Source organism: Egretta garzetta, unplaced genomic scaffold (assembly GCF_000687185.1).
Source record: "Egretta garzetta isolate BGI_Z169 unplaced genomic scaffold, ASM68718v1 scaffold293, whole genome shotgun sequence".
Taxonomy (NCBI): domain Eukaryota; kingdom Metazoa; phylum Chordata; class Aves; order Pelecaniformes; family Ardeidae; genus Egretta; species Egretta garzetta.
In genome coordinates, this window is record NW_009259318.1 from 465,040 (window position 1) to 477,068 (window position 12,029).

Genomic DNA, 12,029 nt, shown 5'->3' on the forward strand with positions numbered 1-12,029 from the left:
CATACAGCCAAAGAATGGCATGTTCCCTGCTCATCTTAAATCTGTCGACAACCCAGAATAGTTCTACTTTCACTCAGAAACCAGAGTTTCAAAGAAGAAATGCATGCTCACCCACAGAAGCTATTCTAGAAGGCTGCAGCTTTTACTGATGCTCCTGGAATGAGTACCACTTTTCACAGTGTGCTCTTTTGCATTCACAGCAGTCCAAGCAATGCCCTTGCCTAATAGAATTGCTGAGGTACACCATCCTAAAAGGCATGTCACTCCCATTTCCATCACTCCCACTTTTCCGTTCTCCCAAGCTTGTCAACTTTCTAGTCAACAAATCCTCCCCAGTATTACACCTCACATAGAAGAGGAACTTGTCATTCTCTAGCCAAATAACCACACAGACTGACATGCCAGCAGGACAGGTTCAGCCCTGGGAATGCATGGACATGCCATGTGCTGGAATACAAATTAAACAGCACAAACATGCATCAAGTGTATTTAAGTTAAATTTAAGTTAAATCTCTCCCACACAAACAGGCATGTTGCAAGCACATGCAGCTAGTTACACTCCAGCTCTTGTATCCCACAGGTATATCAAGCATTTCTGAGCAATCTTCACCAAGGTTCATAAGAAGGGATTTAACCATTGTGGTGTGTGGCATATATTCTAACTGCAAAAACACAGGTTTGTGATAGTGGAAATTATCAGTGCAGTCTACTGTTGATATCACATTTATGTACTACACAGATGAGGAAGTAACGTGATCAGCACTATTGGCACTTGCTAATAGTACTCAGTGTTTTTCTTTCGAGTAGCCATGCTAGGTATATAAGGTGGGGTATGTGACAGTAAGCTGCACACTGCATTTCCTCTGGTTTGTTGCAGTGCAGCCATTCTTTTAATTAGAGGATTTATAATACAGCTTTACTTAGCTCCACAACCCTCTGGGCCATACCTTCCCATCTCAGGTTTTGACTCTTGTTGAGAAGCTACTGACATTCCTAGGGTAACCTACATACAAAGGAGTGAAGGACAGATCTGGCCATGCATTCAACTGTCCCCCATTAAGAAGAATGTCCTCTACTTTATTTTCTTTGATTTATTTCTGTTCTTTGCAATGCTTTCTATTCTCATTTTATTTTATTACATTCTTGTAAGCATATTCAAATTTGCTGTGCTAAGTCATGCAGGAATAAAAACAATGTTTAGGGTGATTATTTATTCATACCTGAAGAGGACCAACTAATTGTTGACAATACAAGGAACTATATAATTTTTTTTCCTACATTTCTCAAAAATGCTCTCAAAGCAAGAGAAACATGTCCGGATTACTACTAAGTTTCAGTCATTATACACTTAAGTAAAAAGCAGTGCATAAATGTTTCAGCTATAAATTACAAAGCAGTTTTGTTAAGTTTGAAGGAAATATTAATGGTCTTTATAACTCACTATTAAAAAAATACCTGTTTCTGAAAGATATTTAATAAAAAGAGCTAAGTGCAATTGTAGACAAATTCTTTGTGGGTGTGATCACTGGCTATGAACATCATGTAGACAAAACCTCAACTACAAATTTATTGAGTTTGGCAACATCTCTGTGAAGTAGAACAGTATTAGAGATAAAGAAAATCAAAGCACTTCCTCTGCAAAGGACCAAGCATTCTCAAGTGGGAAGAGGATTCGTTCCATTTTGGCCTAAAAGTTCAAGGTAAACAAATTTACCTGTGGAAGTGCCCATGTCTTTTTATTGGCTTGACATGAGAAGGAGCCCATGCAAATAATGTAGACTAGCTATTCTGAGTGTTTATATCCCTAAAATTAGATTAGATTAATTCTACTCTTTGTACCCTTTACTGTGCTCCTCCTCCACTTCAGTCCTCCTGATCTGAGTGAGGACAAAAGATACAGAGAAACAATGAACTGAACCCTTTTTGTCCAGCCCTGTGTTGTGGCACACATACAGTCTTGACCAGTGCCACAGAGAAAGCTGCCACTGCAGGCTGAAGCAGGGAAGGTGAATACCGTAAGTCCCTAAAGAATAATGTGAGTGGAGTTGCCAGAAATGTTCTAAAATCATTCCTGTTCTATTTGTGGTAATAAAGCATATGAACTGTATCAATAAGGCAGTTGCAAAACCAGTGTAAAGGGAATGGGTGATTCAAGGTTTTGCATATATTTACTTGAGTAAAGATCCCACCAGATGAACCAATTAGTCCAAGTCTGCTGGAAATGGAAAAGCCAGTCGTACAGTTTCTGACTTCTTTAGAATGTGTCTTCCATGGAAGAGTGCAAAAGCTTGGGATACGATCGTCAAGTTTATAACAATTAAATTATTTGCTAGGAAGTTGGCTCTTTAAAGTTTATTAACAACTCCTATCATGGTTAGGATTTGCTCTTTCTCCTAGGAAACAAGAAAAAAAATTAATAATGTTGTTGAGTTCTAAAAGGACTCAAAAGCTAGATAAGAATCATTAATGCAATTTTATGTAGGAGGAAATTAAGGTATTGTGTAGCTAAGGACATAATTATCATAACCTGGGGACATATTCCTAACATCTGAGCAAGGGTCCACGACTGGATTCAAATATAATTTGAGTACATGGGGATTTTCCAAACAGCTGTTCGACTGTACGAAGCCACCAGGACCCTAGCAACATCATCATTTCTAGGAAACAGACTGGGCAAACAAAGGACATAGCCTAGAAATCAGTGCTCAAACAGGTTTTTCTAAAGCATCAATCTGTTGTTAGGAATATTCCAAGAACAGAAAATATGGTTATTCCTGGACTCACAAACTGAAGAGGAACCACATGAGAAGCAGGAATTGGACATGGACCAGATAAGCTGATTTAAATTAAGTAGGGTGCACAGATGAAACATAGCTCTAGATATGTTGATAGGCAAATAAGATCATTATCATGATGGAAAAGAATTTTTAGCTTTCCTATCCAGCCCTGAAAGCCTTGCAAGATCTTCCTTTCAAGAAAGAGCTCCAGCTGTTTCTATCAATTTGCAAGTCAAACTTGGGAAACATCTGTGTCACCCCTGTGATGAATGGAAGTGGAAGCTGGAGAGGCCAGTCCAGAAGAATCAAGTCCTTGTATAGTTCATAACTGCACTTACTAAATGCCTTCCCAAACACTACTGACATCAGACATTCACCTATACATTCAGATGACTTCCTAAGTAGTGCCATCTGGGGAGGAAAACCAGGGGCATCATTTCACAAATTCATTACTTCAGAGGGGTTATGCTAGTGTAAAATTAGTAGCACATCAATGAACGACCCCTCACATTGATTTTCCTGTAAGAAGGTCAGTTTAAAGAAAATTATCAAATGTTAGGTTTAAACTTAGAAACAGTATTTTTGAAAAGGCAGAACTTTTGATTTCAGATTAATACAACTCACTGGGATTTCTATGGAGCATCTTTTTTTTTCTCTAAAATAAAAAATAGACTGGCTGTCTACAATACACATATTTGTAATAAACCATGAAGCCTCTCACATAAACCAAAAGGTCAATCTGAAATCTTTTGCAGAACCCTAGGTACTCTGGGATTCTACAAATTAATTGTTTCCTTAACATTTATGCAGAAACCTGTAAGACACTCCTGTAACTTAAAAATGTAAACAGTTCTTAACTTTGCAGCATGAATAAACTTTTCATTAAAAATTGTCATCTTAAGTCCCCTTCTCCAAACAAATTTAAATAATGATTAATCCAGTATAAATATCATATGGAATTGATGGCAGATGGTACAACTGATCAAACTGTCTTCTTTCTGTTTTCTAATAGTTATTTTCTATTCCTCACAACAGGTATTTCATAACCTAATACAAACATTTGTACATCAAGCAATGAAAACAAATGCCAACACTATTACCTTAGGCTGGATTCTTCTATTTCTTCTCATTCGTAAACAAGAGCTATTGAAGAAGCTGAAATCACAGCAGCTCTCACTGCTTCTTTCTTTCCCCATAATGACAAAGCTCCATGTTTTAAATCTGTCTCCATTAAATTGTTCTCCTTGTAATTTAGACCTAACACTACTGTTCGTCTAATGCAACCCAGCCACACAGGTGCCCCTCTATGAATAATAGCATGGGCTGATTGATGATTTTTATGGGTGAGCTGGCTGAAATCAAATCACATGTTGTTTTACCACAGTTCCACAGCATTGACACAAACCAAATAAAAACTGAACTGTGAATAGGAGCATATTTGCTGACGTGCTATGAAATCTTTGTGGACTTAGCGCAAGCACAACATGTTCGTCAATTAGGCTCAGCATGGTTGCAAAACCGTCCCTTGAGGCACCACAAGGTGCATCATTTGCTTCCCTTTTCTTTCCTCTTTTTTTTTCCCTTTTTCAAAGACACATCCATAGCCTTAGCTCTCCTGCTATAAGCATAAGCTGCCTAATGAAGGTAATTCAAAGGTAATTCAGAGTTTTAGTGAGAATCCAAAGAGTGCCCCCAAGCATTTAACTCGCAGCTTCCTCTTAGCCCTCAAAACTACTTGCAATATTGGAGTGATTGTTTCTAGCTAGTCCTGTCTCTGCTTAAATATTCATCCTCTATGTGCCCTGACAGCCTTTTAGATATTCCATCAGCAAAACAAATGCTTGCAGGAGGAGCAGCTTAAGCTTGGAATATTAAGGGAACAGGCTTCAGTGATCTTTTATTCAGCACGCTGTAATCTATTTTTGTACTCTTGACAGGCTCCATGGGGGAATAGCTAACACTTAGTCTCAATTCATTATTTTCTTTAGTTTTCTTCTGAGAATGATAAAGCAATTCATGTTTCATAAAGAGCAGAAAAATGCAGGCAAAATCTTTGCCAAAGTGAAAGAAAGATTTAAAAAAGCAGAAGAGCAACACAAGCCTTATGACAATAAAGCCATGGTGGGTTTGGAATAAAAAAGAGGAAGAAATCTCCAAATCTGTTTTGTGGAAAAGACTGACATTAATACCGGTTAAATTTCTTATATTTTTAATGTTAAAAAAATAATTTCACAAACACTAATATTATTTGATTCTTATTTCAAAATGTTTTCATGCAAAAAGAAAGATTCAGGACCTCAGAGACACTGAAATTATATTCTCTCCTTATTCAATTTTTATTTTCTTCGGAATTTTGAAAAAAAATGGGAGGGAAGGGAAGAGAAGGATGAGAAAACAGACAACTTGTTGACAAAACATAAATGCCAAGAAGTCAAACCCCAAAACTGCTTTGATTAAAAAACCCCAAAGAAACAAACAATAAAATCTGAAGACCATAACTTTTCTTACAAACCAAACAGAATCTCAAAGCTTGAGAAAGATTTTAGAGAATCAGCAAAGAGTTTGTTCCACGCAGCAGGAGATAAAGCAATAAAAATAATAAATGGAAGGGCTTGCACTATAAGGTCTATACTGAACAAATTCTGGCTTTGTCTTCATATCCTGCTCCAATTCACCTCAGTGAAGTATTGTTCTTTTTCCAGGAGTCAAATTTAGAGCTCGAAAGAAGACAAGTAAAGTGATGGAAAATGTAGAAACTATATGAAATCAAATAAGTTTTTTGTGAAGTCCAGAGGAAGGGGAATGTGAGCTTTCATTCAAGCATGGAGAAACCTGTCGTGACTCCCCTAGTTTTTACAAACACAATAATCATGAACCTGACAATCAGAAGATGCCAAATAAATCTGATCGTTTTAGTGTGGGTTACCATACATGCCAAATTAATTTGGAGTTGTTCAGAGGAGGCAAATTGACTCTGTTTTCAGATACTTGAAAAACTTAAATATGTTAATTATTAAAATATATTAATATATATAATAAAGTTAATTATTTGGGAGGAGAGGAGGGACAGCTAAATTAATCTGCACTAGCTCCTTTTAGAACTCAACAAGTACCGGTGCATGGCAGTGACTTGGCATCAGTATACTGCTAGAGCAAATATTACTCACATTTGGAAAATAATAGATATTAAGAGGTGCTGAGCCGGTGTGTAAATTTAACTTGTACCTCCTGCAAGAGCATAATTTGATCTGCACTGGTGGAAAACTGAATGGGTATGTACTGCAAATGGGAGTCTGAGCAGGGCACAGTCCAGATTTCCCTGTTTTCCTGTGTGGATCTCCCAATCAGGCACATACGAGACCCTTGAGAGCTGAACCACCTTCCTGGAAATCAAAACTCACAGTGCTCTCTGCCATTGCAGCATCTACTTCAGCAGTTAAATGTTTGACCACCTTAGATCAGGTATCTCCTGCCTCTCTGCTGAACAAACCCCAGGCCTAATCAAGCAACAACACCACTGACATTATGTGTCTTCCTGTACTTTTCCCATTTACATTACACTAATATTTTCATGTTGGTCTTGCAAATAATTTACGGCTCTATTTCCCTAGAAGTTTCTAGCAACCTGCTGCTAATCATAGGCCATGCCTCTTCTAACTGTCATCAGAGAGAATCACTTCATTTCTTCATACAGAGTACTCAAGTAAAGTAAAATAATTGGTTTATTAAAACCATACATATAACAGTTCAATCAATAGATGGCCACAGTTTTTCTGGGCAACTACATCATGGCTGCCTGCGAACCATTTAATATTAAAAGTACATGGCAACTATAACCTGAATGAGTGGATAAGTACAAGAACAAACTTTGGCTCTGCAGACGAACTGTCTAATTATTATCAGAAAACAGAACTCAGGTTAAAAAGACAAAACAACAGTAACAACAACAAAGAAATAAGTCTGTGTCTTTCCAACATTTTGAATTAGGCTGAGGAAAGATATTACCTCTCTCTCCAAACCTTACTTCACTTATATCCTTTGTCATCACAATTGCAATTATGTGGCTCCTACTAAAAAATAAAGACAGCCCTATCCATATATTTTTGTTTAAGAATAAAAACAGATCTAGTGATTAGGTGGAAGTGTGCAAAGGCAGGATGCAACTTCCAGGCACATCCTTCTGCCTACATTTTGCTTTTGACTAGCTCTGGGTGGTTCCATCTGGGTGTTTTGAGCAGTTCTGCCTTCCTGGAAGGGCTGTACATGGAGCCCACGGACCTCATTTAGGAAGGCTGGACTGTCTACTGCTGGTATCTACTTTTAGCTATTGCAAGATATCTACATTTAGCTACACAGGTTCTAGCAGCCAAAATCCTATTTTCAGAAATGCTGTAGGCACTTAGGCATATCAGAAATGCAGGTGCATGCTGAGTGCAGTGATTCACTGCTGTCACTTCCTCCTGCTCTCATCCAGCGCCTCATTTAGGAGCCCATATGTCCACCTCCTTCCCCAGGCCTGCAGCAGCACTGAGCCTCTGTAGAGGCGCGGTGCTACGGCTGCAGCCAGAGGTAGAGAGGTGCTGTAGCGTGAGGAGGAAGGGGCACAAGATCTGAGCAGAGTCTGAACTGTCTCCCACACTAGCAGTGCTACCATCCCCACTGCAGCCTCCCTGGGGTGTTAACAGGCCCTGGCAGTGCTGTGTTTGGCAAAGGGGCCTGGCAGACCTCCTCGATTCACCTCTGATGTTGACATGCATCATCACCTGGCAACCACTAGCCTGGAGACGTATTTCTCAGTGCCTGGACACTGTGGGAAGCCCTTGGGATTCGGGGGTCTGCATTCATATTTCACATCTACATTTCACATGCTGTTATTAAACTGAGCAGTCAGCTATGACTTGATTAACATGTGGCGAAGACAACATTTCTGTGGGGTAGACATGAGTTAATTAGCAGTTTGAGGCACAGATTCAGTAAGATATTTCAGATAATCTCCCTAATATTCTGTATACTTTAAGGGTGAGTCTTACAGTCTTTGCTAGATCCAGGTACTGACGATCTCAGTACATGTGCTGAATTTTAATATATCACTGTATTAAAGATAGATGTGCCAAGAAGTCCATACCTGGCACATATGCATTGCTATTGTTAATTAAATAAAAGATTTTAAGTATATGTTTTGCTTCACTTTCTCTTTGGAGAGGAAGAATGTGTTAGAAATCATGCCCCAGTGGCATTTCAGGAGAAGTACATATTTAATAAAGGAATTTTCCCATTATTTTTGAAAAATACTTTAATAATACTCTCTTCACATACATGATAAATACATAGAATATTCGGGAGATTTCAGAGGACAACTATTTCCTTAACCATTACATATTAACATACAAAGAATAATTGGAGTTGAGGTAGATGATCTCAAGAGGTGCCTTCCAACCTGAACAGTTCTGTGACTGTGATATTGGAATATCTCCGCTTACCGTACACACAAAGTTTGTGCTGACCTGTCCTTTTACTGGTGTCACCACAGTCTCATCTCACACTTTGGACAATAAAACTCATTTTCGTACTAATTTCTTCAAAGACACCCCCTGCATGTTTAACTACAGAGTATAAAATAATATCTTCAGAAGAGTAGTACATCATATCACATGGTAACAAAACCAAAATTTTCTCATAAATAATTTTTCCCTAACAGGGACATGCACAGAAAGCATCAAGAGTGTACAGAACAGCTACTGCAGTATGCAGTATGCACTGGGTAACATGTCTCAGGAATTATATAGATCAAAATTTGGGAGCTAGGCACAGGTCCTGCTTAGGAACGGGCTGGCAGGGATGTGTGGAGGACAGAATGCTTCACATCACTTTAATAACATACTTCCCCACTCTTTCAGGAGCAGCTGGAAAAATCTGCCTCCAAATTTCTTTGGCAAGAAAGATGAATCAAAGCAAATGAAAGAAAAGGGGAAGCAGGAGCTGATCTCAGCAGAGATGAGCTCACTCATGCTCCAAAGTGTGCGCAGTTCAGCAGAGAATATACATGCTGTTATCACTGTTTATCAAGACCTCACTGGGGCTAATGGAGATACAGTGCACAAAGGTGATGAATGAGGAGAGTCAGACTTTCTATATACAACCACATAAATTAGCGGTGCAAAATATACCCCATACAGACCGTGATTTTTCTTTAAATGATGGTTTCAAAACTATTCGGTGCTATGTCTTGCTGATTTAAATGTTCCCAGGAACTTTGGCAGCTCTCCACGTCACATTTACAGTTCCTTTGCAGGTAGCCCAAATTCAGCCAGTTCTTAGTAAATATATCTCATCTGCCTTTGCTTTATGGGCACACTTCAACCTTCCTAGAAAAGGCTTTGGGCCATTGCATCTGCCCAGCACTGGCTGCAGGGATCTGTCAGAAGAACAGATGGAATGGGTGGGGGCAGCCAGGCAAGGCACAAGAGCTTTAAGACCCATCCACGTGGCAGGAAAATGAGCTCAGAAGTATTCACTTCAGGATCTTTCTCTCAAGCATACCAGCTGGCCTGCTTCTCCAAAACTTGTAGGCTGGCAGTGGCTTCACGGTTACTCCTGCACAGCCATGTGAACACAGCCAGAGAGAACATCTTTTAGAAGGGATTTGAGTTCTACCTAAAACCACTACAAAAGAACTAGATATTATTAAAATCATTATGACGAACCTGCTAGGTCTTCATGTACACAGACACAAAGCTTTAGTCCTGCAGAACTTCCTAGAACAAATTAATGTCTTTGATGTAAGGTATGGCTAAATTCCACAAATGCTGAAGTGGTCAAGGACAAGCAGAATTTTAAAACCCTAATTGTTACAGGTTATATAAACCTATCATTAATGATTTCCATCTTATCTTCAATTTCCTGAAAAAATTAGTACCTTTAACAAGTAATATTCCAAGATTTGTTAAAGCCAGAGTAACCCATAAGCAAGTAAACTGTACACTGGTGGCAGTGAATGTGATGAATTTTAGTAGAATTTCTACGGATGAGGTTCTAGTATTTTACTATATTTCAAAAACAGCTTAAAAGATTTCAGAATATAAGCATTTCCTTTGGAGCCCTCCAGCTTACTGGACTAAAATAGGGGTCTGGGAAAAGAAAGATGATTACCAAAATTATTCATTTTTAAAGTCTGGAATATTATGACCAAGCATAACCAAGTATGAATTGTCACTATAAATGGAAAACGGGGAAAGAAAAATGCCTCTGAGTCTTCAAATGGTCCTTAAAGGCATATTAACAGTAGTATTTGGACACCAGTGCAGGAGGAGAGAAACTCTACACCATAAAGTAGTATAATTCTATTGTCTCACTACATTTGAGACTAAGGCAGTCTTCAGTATCAAAAGCCTTTGTGTTCTCTTGCCGTAACCTGATTAAACACAGACATATTGCATATTTTGCATATTGCATAATATGTGCATATTGCACAGACATAATGCTCAGCCAAATTCTTCTGCACTGAAGAGAATGTGGCTCAGCCACCCTAAAAGGCAACTCTCTCATTATCTTGGCTCCCTCTTAAACAGAGATACCCCCCCATGCCAGGAGAAATTATACACCTTGTTAAAAAAAAAGCAACCAAGTGCAAATGATCACAGATAAAATTAAATCTCTACATGCCAAGCAGTGAGAACACAATCATGCCTTGTTTTAAGTTTTTCCTAGGGTGTCCATCACAGGTCAGTCCAGAATTGCTCCAGTGAATTCTGCTGGGCTTTTCCAAGGTCACCAGGAAAAAATAGAAAAAAATTACAATCTTGGTTATTACTGGGTATTATCCTCAAAAGACCTGACCAAAAGCCTCCTGAAATCAAGACTGATCACAATTTCAGTTGGCTTTGAAGCAAACTTCAAAGTTCTGTACCTGATTACTTAAATCATGTTGCTGTCGTTAAGAGTGAATTTCCTGAACTGAGTTGGTTGAAATTCAGCATCATGTTCTGAGAGGATAAAATGTAGGTAATTGGCAGATATCCCTCACATACCACATCTTTTCCTACTGGGATGTGTTATCACAGATAAAATGCCAAATACAGAAGGAACTGCATATATCCAACATTGCTATTGTCTGCTCTCCCCCACCATGGGTATAATTAACACACATTTCAAAAAACATTACTCTTTCATAGACCGAACTATTATTTAGAATTAATAACAGCAGTCTGGATAGGTCCAGACTGAGAACAACTGAGAACAACAAGAAGATGTCCAAGATGTCTCTTCATGCATACTGAGACAGACTACAGCAGGACAGAGACGAACATCATCATTTCATGAGCATTTTATACCAATACTGTTGCTAAAAGGGGGCTGGGGAGAGGGGGAGAAGTCTGCTTCTCCCTTTGCTATTTATTCTTAATCCTCAGCTGTCCCCTTCTTTATGCCAGCACAAATGTTCATGAAGTCCTACAATAAATTGGATCAAAAAATAACTCAGGTTATAATTAAACTAGCAAAGCAAACTCAGCTTAGTTTTAACCTGCATCGGTCCTCTTCCAATTCACCATACAGTGGCAGAAACGTTCCCTGTGGTTAAGGACAAGTGATCAGGGTCAGAGAGGTACGAGCATGCCTCTTCTAGCAGCAGTTGTCAGTGTATGCTGCCTTGCCATGCTGATGGAAGTACCCTGTTGGTAGCATCTCATTGTGCTTTGACACTGCCGTTACTGCGTGACATGTAAACTGGGAGCACAGAAATATCTCAGCAAGCAGTGGCCTCATTTGCTGGGATTTTTAGAAGTAGGACAACTAATATTCTCGATTCCTAACTGCTTGGTCATACCAGGTGAGAAAGATAGATGTCAGGAGGAAAAGAGGAAGAGAGAGACTGTCTTATAGCTTGTGCATAATTCTTAGCCATGAATTCTGTGTCACCTTAAAAACTTTGACCACTTTATTATGAATGCTCTCCTTCTTGCAATTACATTTGGAAGAAAGTAAAAGCTTGTGTCCCTGCTCTGTAGAGCTGCAAAACCCAGCATACATTAGCTGAGGCAGTGTTAACAGCCTTCATTCTTAATTTCAAAATGACCGTACAGCACATTATATATAGCAGTAACTCATTTATCTTCTAGTTTTTTATGGTTTGTTCCTTTTATATTCCATAAAGCTTAGCTATTCAATACGAAGGTCCACACAAGCATTAACATTTCCAGCAGTCAGTTCATTGGATCACTGATTTTCCCTGGTAGCACCAAAATAACAGATCAA